The sequence below is a fragment of the Podarcis tiliguerta genome (genome assembly GCF_965153285.1).
Source record: "Podarcis tiliguerta genome assembly, chromosome: 7".
Taxonomy (NCBI): Eukaryota; Metazoa; Chordata; class Lepidosauria; order Squamata; family Lacertidae; genus Podarcis; species Podarcis tiliguerta.
In genome coordinates, this window is record NC_139540.1 from 84,818,880 (window position 1) to 84,830,995 (window position 12,116).

The following is a 12,116-nucleotide window of genomic DNA, read 5'->3' on the forward strand; positions in this document are numbered from 1 at the left end:
GATGACCTTTACAGAGAACGGGTTAAGGAGAGTGCAATCTTGCTCCTATTTGTTAATATCTCTGCAGCTTTCAATACCATTGACCGTGGTATCCTCCTGCACTGGCTCCATGGAATGGCAACTGGGGGAACTGTATTAGAGTAGACAACTGAAACAAAATGCCCCTTCAAATTTGAGCAGGTTCAGCACAGTAGTGGTTTATGAATAGGGTTAGTGGAAAATTAATTCCTAGTTATGGATTTATCTTACTATATAATAAAATTGTAAGGCTGTCATTACACTATATTTCACATGGTCACCAGTAGGTAGCCACAGCAACTTCAGCATGCTGTTCTTTGGTCATTCTTGTCCTTTCTTCTCTGGGAAACAAAAGTATTGTTGTGAGTTGGGGAGGGGGGAATAGGTTATATGCCAAGACCAATCTAACCCATGGATCCAGCAAGTGTTTAAATAAAAGCCAGGCTAGCTTTGTGGTGAGGTGATAGATAGGGCTGGACGATACCTGGTTTTCAACATTGTGATATATCATCAGCTAGACATTGTGATATATCAGTATATCACAATGTCTGAAATAAGGATGGAGCAATGGAGAGGCATTGGCTGGCTTCATTTTTCCTACATTGTGATTTTTGCATAGCACCCACCCACCCACAAAAACACACACCCCATGATTCACAATATATTGCCAAGTCAGGACTCATGAAACTGATATCATGATATGGACTTCAAACTGGTTTGGGGTCATATGTCGATATATCACCCACCCCTAGTGATAGCCTGGGTGATGGGCCATTAAGAGAACAAGAGATGGAAAATGAGTGGTGGTCCTCCCCAAACTCGTCATTAGAAAGACAAAACCAGAGTTGAGGACAGAGAGTTGAGTGATGTGAGCTAGAAGCAAAGCAGGAAGCTGGGAAACTGGGGGGGGGGGGAGAGAATCTTGCACCGCTTGGAGGTTGGGGTGGAGTGCAACAATATATATCTCTGCATACTTACAATCCAGCCTTTCTACTTGCCATTGAGCCTACTTGCCCATCCTTCTTTAAATAGAAAAAGCCAGTTTAACTGGAATGGATCATGATCAACCCACTTCTGGGTATGAACTGGAGATTACTATGTTCAGAGGGGAAATTGCTTAAGCTCTGTGTGAAGTCTTTTGAGTCACCACACCTGAGCTCAGGGAAGAGCAGCCAATATTCACCTACCCATCAGGAGAGAATTCCTCTCAGACATTCCAGAATTAACTGGCAACCCTTAAGACGCATAACATATTGCAGACAGACAGCAGGGATAAAAAAAACCTGATTTTCCAGGACTTACAAATATGACTTTTAGGCAAGTTGGCCAAAAAGATATAGTTAATTTCCATCACTGCCAGGAGGAGGCAGGCTGTCTGGTTGGAAGATAGACCAGTTGGAAGATAGTCCCTTGCACTCTTGCAAGGCCAGTCAGTGTGGTACCCGCCTGGGCACATGAAGAGGGTGAGCACCTAAAACACACTGTTGTTTTCCACCATCAACACAGATTATGATCCCAGCACCATAGGGCTGCTGCATGATTACACAGCCAGATAAAGAAAGGACTTATTTTATTCACAAAGCCAATGGAGTAGATAGGCAGCATGGTGTGTGGCTGGAGTGTTGAACTTGGACCTGGGAGACCAGGATTCCAATCTGGAGAGGGAGAGAAGTGTGTGTGCCACCTTCAGCTCCTTGGAGGAAAGTGGTATATAAATGTAATAATAAATAAATACAAATAGGAGAGTCAAATAAATTAGATAAAGTCATAGCACTTGGCATAATCCTGGATTTTTATTTATTTACTTACCATGTATTGTAGTGTCATCTATGTGCACAGCACTTTTAAAAAAAACAACAAAAAAACCCAGGTATGACAGATCCTACTGCAAAAGGTTTTCAGTCCAAAGAAGATGGAGAAAACTAGAGATGAAAAGGGAAATAAAGGCATGAGCAGCCAGGAGAAGAAGATGTGATTATTTCAACTGCACATACTTTGGCTTACTTACAAATGAAGCTGATGTTGAGCTGAGCTGCTCAGTGAAATACTGACTTATGCACAGAGCAGAATTTGGCCTTTTCAGATGATCCCATCCCATAGGGGAGGGTCCATACTTTAAATGCTGCACAGCTGACAGTCTGTAATGGAAGCAGCTCAGGGCTGGAGCAGCAAGATGCCCTGCCCATCAAAGCACAACACTGTGCAGTGCTCTGGCAATGTTGCATGCTTCTCCCAGGAAGGGGTTACTGTAGGTCAGCAGTGATGCACTCAGGCAGAGTCGTGTGGGTGGCCAGGGCAAGCATAGCAGGGATGTTGCTGGTCAGCACTGATGCGCATTGGCAGCACTGGGCAAAGAGCCAGAGTTGGAAATAGCAGGGGGTGCTGCAGGTTACAGCTGAGATGCCTTGGCACAGCTGCCTTCTGGCTCCCAGCCTGGCCTGGCCAATATTATTATTCCACTTTCATGCACACCAAATTCTTAAGATGGTTAAGATAATAATGTGCTAGAAATCTCTCGCAGAGGAATTGAAAACAAATGCTGGATGATTAAGGGGTGAGGGCGATACCTTTATTGCAAGAGCTGGTTTGGGGATAAACTCTTCCATTTCTGATTTTTTTGTTTGTTTGTTTTATTACATTCTTTATATATATTTATTTCATCTACAACTATTATATCTGCGGATGCATCAACTGTTTAAAGCGGAGACATGCCTGATAGGCTGATGCTGCCCTGGGGAACATCTATATGAAGATTAGAAAGGGCATCAAGCAGGAATGAAACTCACAATATTGCTATTAATGTGGAGAGTCAATTGCAGCAAGCTGCATTTCTACAATTGGATGCTTGGGGGTGGGGGGGGTGGAAGGAGTGCTAGGTGGAGGTATTCTGTGATGTGTGTACCCTCTGTAAGTTAATCATCCCTCCTTCCCTGAAGGAGCTTCAGCTTTTTGCATTAAATTGGGTGAGATGAACACAGGTGCCTTTAGGGAAGTGAAGTGGCTGTGTCAATGAGGTGTTTGTATTTATTAACTCACAAGATGGACTGCTGGTCTCCATGTGATAGGAGAGAAAATATTAAAATCCTAAACCTCACACAAGGCTAGCAACACCAAGCCACAGTCTCTAATAAACCATTCTAGTCAGGGATGAAGAGCAACCAACTGCAAAAGGAAGGACCCAGGAATATCCTCTGGCAGGAGGGCGTGTCGTTAAAACCCCCTTGTTTACTGAAAGCAAAAAAGGCTCCTGGTCCCAGCTAGCACACGTGGTGAGGCATCTAAGAGTTGCTTCACACACAATGCTCTTTAGGTAACCATCCCAGGCATGCATAAAATGAAAAGTGTGACTATGACAAACAGATGTTTGCAAACACATGCGAAATGCAGGTATACTCAGAGGAAGCTGTGGGTCCCTGTCGAGTGTACAGTCTGGGCCAATCTGGGGTTTGGTGTTGTGTACTGTGTGAAACAAGGGACACGGGTGGCACTGTGGGTTAAACCACAGAGCCTAGGACTTGCCGATCAGAAGGTCAGCAGTTCGAATCCCCTTGACGGGGTGAGCTCCTGTTGATCGGTCCCTGCTCCTGCCAACCTAGCAGTTCGAAAGCACATCAAAGTGCAAGTAGATAAATAGGTACCACTCCAGCAGGAAGGTAAACGGCGTTTCTGTGCACTGCTCTGGTTCCCAGAAGCGGCTTAGTCCTGCTGGCCACATGACCTGGAAGCTGTACGCCAGCTCCCTCGGCCAATAAAACGAGATGAGCGCCGCAACCCCAGAGTCGGCCACGACTGGACCTAATGGTCAGGGGTCCCTTTACCTTTACTGTGTGAAACAGCCACAATATGACAATTATACCCACCAAACAAGTCATTGCTAAGGGTATGGGGTTGTGTTCAAAGTGCTAAGCACTGGTACTGCAGTTCTAGTGTGCTCCATGGCCCTGGAGTGCAAGTCCCATGGTGGGCAAAAGATTCTTGCATTGCAAGGGGTTGGACTAGATGACCCTCATGGTCCCTTCCAACTCTACAATTCTTTGATTCTAACTAGGCCCTTTCCCCAGCTGTTTGTTCTAAATCAAGCAGCAAGCCAAAGAGTGCCTGGACACCAAACGCTGCACTGTTCAAACATTCACTTTAGGAGGCACACAGCTGAAAAAGAAACTAACCAAAAGATCGGGTGATGATTGGAGACACCCCAAGAAAGCACACCTCACTTCAAAGGTGGATATAGCCCCAACACCATTCTCCCCCTCCCCCCAACACACCATTCTCCCCCTCCCCCCCTCACATAAACATTTCAGAGAGCAGAACAACCATTATGTACATAAATAATGGGTAGTGGTAGAGAGAAGGTCTGGTTTAGGAGTGCAAAAGATAACTGGAGGAAGCCATGACTACACATGGTCCCTCTCCAGCATCCTACACATCCAACAGAACAGCAGTGTCCACATACAACTGCCTCTATAAAACCAGCAGCCAGACACATGATATGTCAACGGGGGAGCCATGACCCAAATGAGAAGCCAAGAGGCATGCTGTCAACATCCACCGGCAGGATACAGTCTGTGCAGAAACGCAAGGGGGCCAGAAGCCAGAGCAGAAGCAGAGTTTGGGGCTCCAGAAGGATGCTTCTTTCTTCTTCTTCTTTTTTGCTTGCATCCAGCATCTGTTTTTTGTTTTTTTATTTATACAACAAGAAAAACAAACAAAAAACACAAATACCAAATTATACACAAATTACAAAAATAACCATAGACACATAATATTCTTAGCAAACAATAAAACATCTGTTGGTCTTAACACTAAAGACCCAACCTCCCGTCTATTCCATACTTCAAATTCATATTACTTATTGCCAATACACATTTTTTTTAATAATTAAACTTATTCTCATTAAATCTAATTTCTTATATCTACCTTACAACTATTACTGAAGTTCCTTGAATGCTGCAACAGAATTTAAACTACTATATTTATTTTTCAGATATTATTTAAAAACCTCCCATTTAGAAACAAATTCCTGTTTTGATTTATTCTTTATTTTTTCTGATAAACCATCTAATTCAGCATATTCTGTCAGCTTTTGGATCCAATCTTGAATAGAGGGGATTTCATTATTCTTCCATTTTGCTGCGATCAAAACTCTTGCTGCCGCCGTCGCATATAAAAAGATACCCTTCCTCTTTTGTGGAATATCCAAATCTGTTATTCCCAGGAGGTAGGCCTCTGGATTTTTATTGAAAGAGATCTTTAGCATTTTTTGCAGTTCTGCATGTATACTCTCCCAGAATACCTGTATTTTCCTACATATCCACCACATATGGAAGAATGTTCCTGAGTCTCCGCATCTCCAACAATTACTTGATACATTTTTATACATTTTTGAAAGCTTCCATGGTGTTAGATACCATCGATGTTGCATTTTTTGAAAGTTCTCTCTAATCGTGTAACAATTTGTGAATTTCCAATTGATCTTCCATAAATTTTCCCATTGGGCCATGGTTATTGAGTGGCCAAAATCCTGGGACCACCTCACCATTGCCACTGTTACCTCCTCCTCCTTGACTGTCCAGTCAAGGAGGAGTTGGTAAGTTTTGGAAAGAGTTTTTCTTTTAGAATTTACAAGATCAGATTCGAATCGGGAAATTTCTGTTGAGAACCCCTTTTGTTTGTCAGATTTATTTTTTTCAAATAACTGGTGGTATTGGAACCAGTCTGAAATGTGGTCTCTTATTTCCTCAAAGTTTTTAAATTTTATTTGGTTATCTTCATTTTTTAGAAGTATTTTATATGTTGGCCAGCTTTCCTGAGTATTTTTCCATTTTACTGCTATGGCTTCTACTGGAGAAGTCCACCACGGGACTTTTGGCTCCATCAGGTCTTTATATTTTTTCCATACAGCAAAGAGTGACTTTCTTATTATATGGTTGGTAAAGTTTTTATGAATTTTCGCTTTTCCATATATTAGGTAGGCGTGCCATCCCCAACGGTTGTCAAAACCTTCCAGGTCCAGGAGGTCCGAATCCTGCAACGTGCACCAATCTTTTAGCCAGGTGAAACAGGCTGCCTCGTAGTAAAGTTTTAGGTCGGGTAGGGAAAAGCCTCCTCTCTCTTTTATGTCTATTAAGATCAGGTGTTTAATCCTAGGTTTCTTCCCTTCCCACAGGAATTTGGAAATTTCTCTTTGCCATATCTTGAGACAACCTGCTTTGCCCAGTATTGGAATCATTTGAAATAAAAAGATTAATTTTGGAAGCACATTCATCTTTATAATGGAAATACTACCCAGAAATGTTAATTTTAGTTTACTCCAGGTTACAAAGTTTTTTCTAATCTCTAACCAAGTTTTGGTGTAATTATCCTGAAATAAGTTTATGTTCTTTGGGGTGATCCAAATACCCAGTTATTTCGCTTTTGAGGAGATTTTCAGGCCCAATATTTTTTCTAAATCGTCCTTTTCTTCTGTGGTTACATTTTTAACAAGCATTTTTGGTTTTGTTATATTCAGCTTAAAGCCTGTCACTTCTCCAAATTCTTTAATCAATTCCAGCAATCTTTTCAGACTTTCTTTGGGGTTTTCAGTCATAACAAGGATGCTTCTAATGTTGACCCAGGTCAGATAATATTAACAGTCGGCCAGTCAGATAGTGAAATGAAGGAGTCATATGGTTAATTGACTGAAGATGAAGTATTTGGGTGCATAGAGATTCCCCTCCGTCAGATGCAACCAAGATGCAACCACTGGTTATTTCTGGTTGCAACAACTCTCCATGGCCCTGTGAAATGAAGTACTCTTCAGCTTGCCAAACGGACAGAAAAAGTTTCAGCACTTTAATTACAATGACGGGGGTGGGGAGGATAAAGGAGAAATACAAATAATTAGCATTAGAATAATGGTTTAGAGTAGGGATGGGTGGTGGCAAGGAAAAAATAGGTATATAAAGGAGAATTCCCTGGGTGCCTTTTCTCTCCACACAGCTCAGCTGTCCTGTCCACCTGCATTGGGTGATCTCGTGCCTCCATGACTGCTGAAGGCCTATTGCATGCTATAGAGAAGCCTTACTTTGGCTAGTGGAGGATACTCTTCTGGTGTCGCCTGTAGGGACATACAGTGGTGCCCCGCAAGACGAATGCCTCGCAAGACGGAAAACCCGCTAGACGAAAGGGTTTTCCGTTTTTCAATGCGCTTCACAGGACGAATTTCTCTATGGGCTTGCTTCGCAAGACGAAAATGTCTTGCGATTCTTGCGATTTTTTTTCGCTCCCCACCCCCTTTTTCTAAGGCACTAAGCTGCTAATAGCCTTTTAGCAGCTAATCCGCTAATCCCTTAAACCTTTAATAACCGCTAATAGCCGCTAAACCGCTAATAGCGCTAATCCGCTAATCCGTTAATAGGGTTGCTTCGCAAGACGAAAAAACCGCTAGACGAAGAGACTCGCGGAACGGATTCTTTTCGTCTTGCAAGGCACCACTGTATAGGAAATAATCTGTGGTACTCACTTCCCTGTATAAAGTCAGGTTTTGGGCTATTTGAATATGCGGGGGGCAGGGGGGACCCACATCATGTCACCTATAACTCTATCTTCTTCTTTAGCAATCACTCGTAGCCGAATAAGATTGTCTTCCATGAACACGGTTTTAACAGTGAGTCCATAAGTGACTGTGGAGGCCAATTCTGGAACCACACATCCTTCCACTGTGGGGACATTGGTTTCTGGGTAGGAGTTGATCACAGTGTGGGTTTGCCAAGTGTGCCTTCCTCTTAGCATGTTTCTCCCTTGCGTCCTGAGTTCGAGTGCCTTCAAAGCCCATGACATCTTTGGTAAAGGCTGTTCTCCAACTGGAGCGCTCGCAGGCCAGTGTTCCCCAGTTGTCAGTGTTTATACTACATTTTTAAAGATTTGCCTTGAGAGAGTCTTTAAACCGCTTTTGTTGACCACCAGCATTACGCTGTCCATTTTAAAGTTCGGAATAGAGTAGTTGCTTTGGAATATGACAGGGATGTTCAACTGGTCGATCGGGATTGACTGGGAGGTTTTGGTAGATTGTGGTTGATCCTTTTCCTTTGCCGTTGCAAAACAGCATCTGGCCTTGCCCCCTCGCCCCGTCCTCCATTGGCACATGGTCGCTATAACGGAAGACGCAGTTTTCGTTGCAAGGCTGATGGTTTACTTAGCAATCTTTCAGTGAGTGACTTTCCCCCTTAATGAAGTTCAACATATTGGACCTGATTCCCCCCAAAAAACTGGGGCTTTACTCCCTAAAACAAGCTCAAGAACTTTGACCTGAACCCCCCCAAAAAGAGGTAGATCACTGCCAGTTTTTAATTCTGTGAGTAGATCGCAGTCTCTTAGGAGTTAGATGTCCCTGGAATATGATAATCAGGCATCCGCACAACATGACCAGTCCAACAAAGTTGATGTTGAAGAATCATTGCTTCGACACTGGTGATCTTTGCTTCTTCCAGTACACTGGTATTAGTTTGCCTGCCTTCCCAAGTGATGTGTAAAAGATTTCGGAGACACAGTTGATGGAATCGTTTGAGGAGTTGGAACCCTTTAGAAGACATCTGAAAGCAGCCCTGTATAGGGGAAGCTTTTTAATGTGCAATGCTTTGTTATGTTTTATATACATTGTAAGCTTCCCAGAGTGGCTGGGGCGACCCAGCCAGATGGTTGGGGTTTTATTATTATTATAATAAACCTATAATGTTAGCATATCATTTTGTTAATATGTCCAGGGATGGTACATGAGAGCCCAAGGAAGGAAGCAAATCAGATGTCTGGAAGCTGTGTCTGGATGGTTCCGTGGGAGCCGGTTGAAGCTAAATCCTTTGAAGACAGAGGTCCTCTGGCTGGGACGGGACGATATGGGATTGGGGGGGCAACTCCCATCTCTTGCGGGGGCGCAATTAGTGCTAGCACCGTCCGTTAAGAGTTTGAGTGTAATCTTCAACACCTCCCTTTCCATGGAGGCGCAGATTGCAGCTATAACAAAGGCTGCATTTTTCCATCTCCGCCAAGCTAAGCAGTTGGCTCCTTACCTCTCTCGCCCTGACCTAGCCACTGTGATCCATGCAACGGTCACCTCCAGACTGGATTATTGTAACTCGCTCTACGTGGGGCTGCCCTTGAGACTGATCCAGAAACTCCAGTGGGTGTGGAATGCTGCAGCGAGACTCCTTACGGGGTCTTCGCTGCGAGATCACATTCACCCGGTGCTATACCAGCTGCACTGGCTCCCGGTGGAGTACAGGATCAGCTTCAAGGTGCTGGTTTTAACCTTTAAAGCCCTATACGGCCTAGGACCCTCGTACCTACGCAACCTCCTCTCCTGGTATGTCCCCAGAGAAACTTACGGTCTTCAAATAAAAACATCTTGAAGGTCCCAGGCCACAGAGAGGTTAGGCTGGCCTCAACTAGAGCCAGGGCTTTTTCGGCTGTGGCTCCGATCTGGTGGAACACTCTGTCACAAGAGACTAGGGCCCTGCGGGACTTGACATCTTTCCGCAGGGCCTGCAAGACAGAGCTGTTCCACCAGGCCTTTGGCCAGGGCACAGCCTGACTCCCTCCCTCAGCAATCTTCGCGGAGCTCTGGCCCAATGGTTGCCAGTGGCTTGATTTGAATTAATTTTATAATGAATGATTTTAGAGGGTTGTGTTGTGTTGTACTTTTGTACTGTTTTATTGTTGTTAGCTGCCCTGAGCCCGGCTTCGGCTGGGGAGGGTGGGATATAAATAAAAATTATTATTATTATTATTATTATTATTATTATTATTATTATTATTATTATCAATGGCAGACCAACATATTTAGGGCCCTGAAGCTCAAACTCTCATGGGGGCCCTTTTGCAACCAGCAATGAGGTCTGAGAAACCACTGTTATCTTCTTCAATGCGGTTGTTCCATGACAGACCACCACTCCTTTACAACATTTGTGCTACTGACTATCAAATTTTGGGATTGTTGAAAAAACAACAAAAATACATCAATTTGAGTCGAGCCACTCAAATTGGGTCTACTAGACCCCAAAAAATTAACCAATGGGTACTAAAGTTGCCCCTGGAACAAATCCAGAATAAGGTGCCCTGAAGCTTAAACTTCATTAGTTTCATAGTAGATACACCCTGAAGCAAAGACTTGAGCAAACCTTCTTCGCACACTCTTTTAAAAAAGGAGAAGGAGGCAGAGGTCAGGAGAAGGAACAACAAAACAACAAAAAACGGAGGTGGTTAAACATAAAGTCAAATAAAAAGGACAGAAAATAGGGTGTCTGAAGAATAATCAGAAGGGACAGGGGGTGAGCGAATATGCAACCAAGGCATTCATGTTTTATGGAGAAAGGACATAAATTTTGAGAAAACAGAAGAGAATAAAATTAGGGAACACAAAGGAATTCATGCCTGATAACTTTTGATGTCTGGATTCAAGTACACAGAAGCCCAAGCGCTGCAGTGTCATAAATCCTCTGACTTCAGATAAGAACTGTTTGCCTATTGTGGCTGATAAGAAGCTTTCTTTGTTTTCATCTATGTCATGAAACTATTAAATTCTAAACTCGCTCTGAGGCCTCTGCAGTGCCTGTAAATTTATGTCCAAGGGGTGTGTGGGTGTGCCTGCTTTCAAGTCATATTTTGATTCACTAATCCAGGGTTTCTTACCTACTATTGTCCAGCTAAGAAAGAGCATTATTGTTTTCTTACACCAATATCCCACTGGACATCTTCTGATGATGTCACCTGATAAATCGGCAGAGTACACATGAGCACTGTGCTGTACAATAATATTGTACAATCCAACATAATTAGACCATTGCCTAGCAACCTCAAGAGGTGCTTGATGCTTTCAAGTGGCAGAGTTGAATCTTGCAACTGCAGTGTGATGTCTAAACACTGAAACAAGCAAGTACCTGATATGGTGCCAGTGCCACGGAAGCTTGGCAGCAGAAACTGGCAGGCTTCTATGGCGGGGAGAGACCTAGAGAGGGGAGAAAATGTGCAAATGGGGACAAGATGAGGAAGAGGAGGAGGAAGAGGAAGAGGAGGAGGAGGAGGAGGAAGAGAGGCATGCAAAGCTACTGAGGAAGGTGGAAGTACTGAGGGAGAGTGCAGAGGATCTTGGATACAGGCCTGGAAAAATGGAACAATGATCTTAATGACTGAGCTTCTCCAAAGAGAGCATGATCAAGTATCCATAAGGAGATCCATGGCTCTCCTGACCCATATGTGCACATCCTATTGCATCATCACACATAATTGTGGGAGGGAAATTTAATGGGAGGGACAAAAGCTGAGAAACCAGGGGGAAGAGCAGAGTTTGCTTGTGGGAAAGCAGGAGTTGAAAAAATGGCAGCAGAGAATGAAGAGGGGGAAGAAGGGAGAGCACATGGCAAATGTCATAAACATAAAGGAAGATGACAGGAAAAGAGACCGTGTCAGCTGTAAAAGAGATAAGGCAATTGGCTCCTGGGAAAAAGGTGACAAAGAAAATGGAGTCAAGGATTTGATTCTGCATCATTTTTCCCCAGCAATGAGTGCTAGATAAGAAGTTATTAAGTTATATCGTGCTTCATCAGCAAACAAAGCACTCTGCAATCGGCTCATTAATCTTTATGTCTAGGGCTGAAATGAACAGAGCTTTTCAAGTTCACAACTGACATTCAAAACTCCTAACTGTATAGGCACATTTAGATTATCATTTGAAGCCTGTGAGAATTTTGACAAAACTGCTTGGTCCTTCCTCTCGCAAAAACAGACCTCTAGCCTACAGCCCCCAAATCAGCTAGTCAAGTAAAGGTGCTGCTCTCACTTCTCTGCTGGCCAGCCACAAAGGCAAGGACATCAAACTCAAATAGGTGGTGATGAAGCCCATTTCTTCTGTAAGCAGAAATCCAGAGGCCACGCACATATTTTTTCCACAGAGAAAGCTAATGTATACTGAACAATTGTTCACATAGGTAAAGGTAAAGGGACCCCTGACCACTAGGTCCAGTCGTGACCGACTCTGGGGTTGAGGCGCTCATCTCGCTTTATTGGCCAAGGGAGCCAGCATACAGCTTCCGGGTCATGTGGCCAGCATGACTAAGTCACTTCTGGCG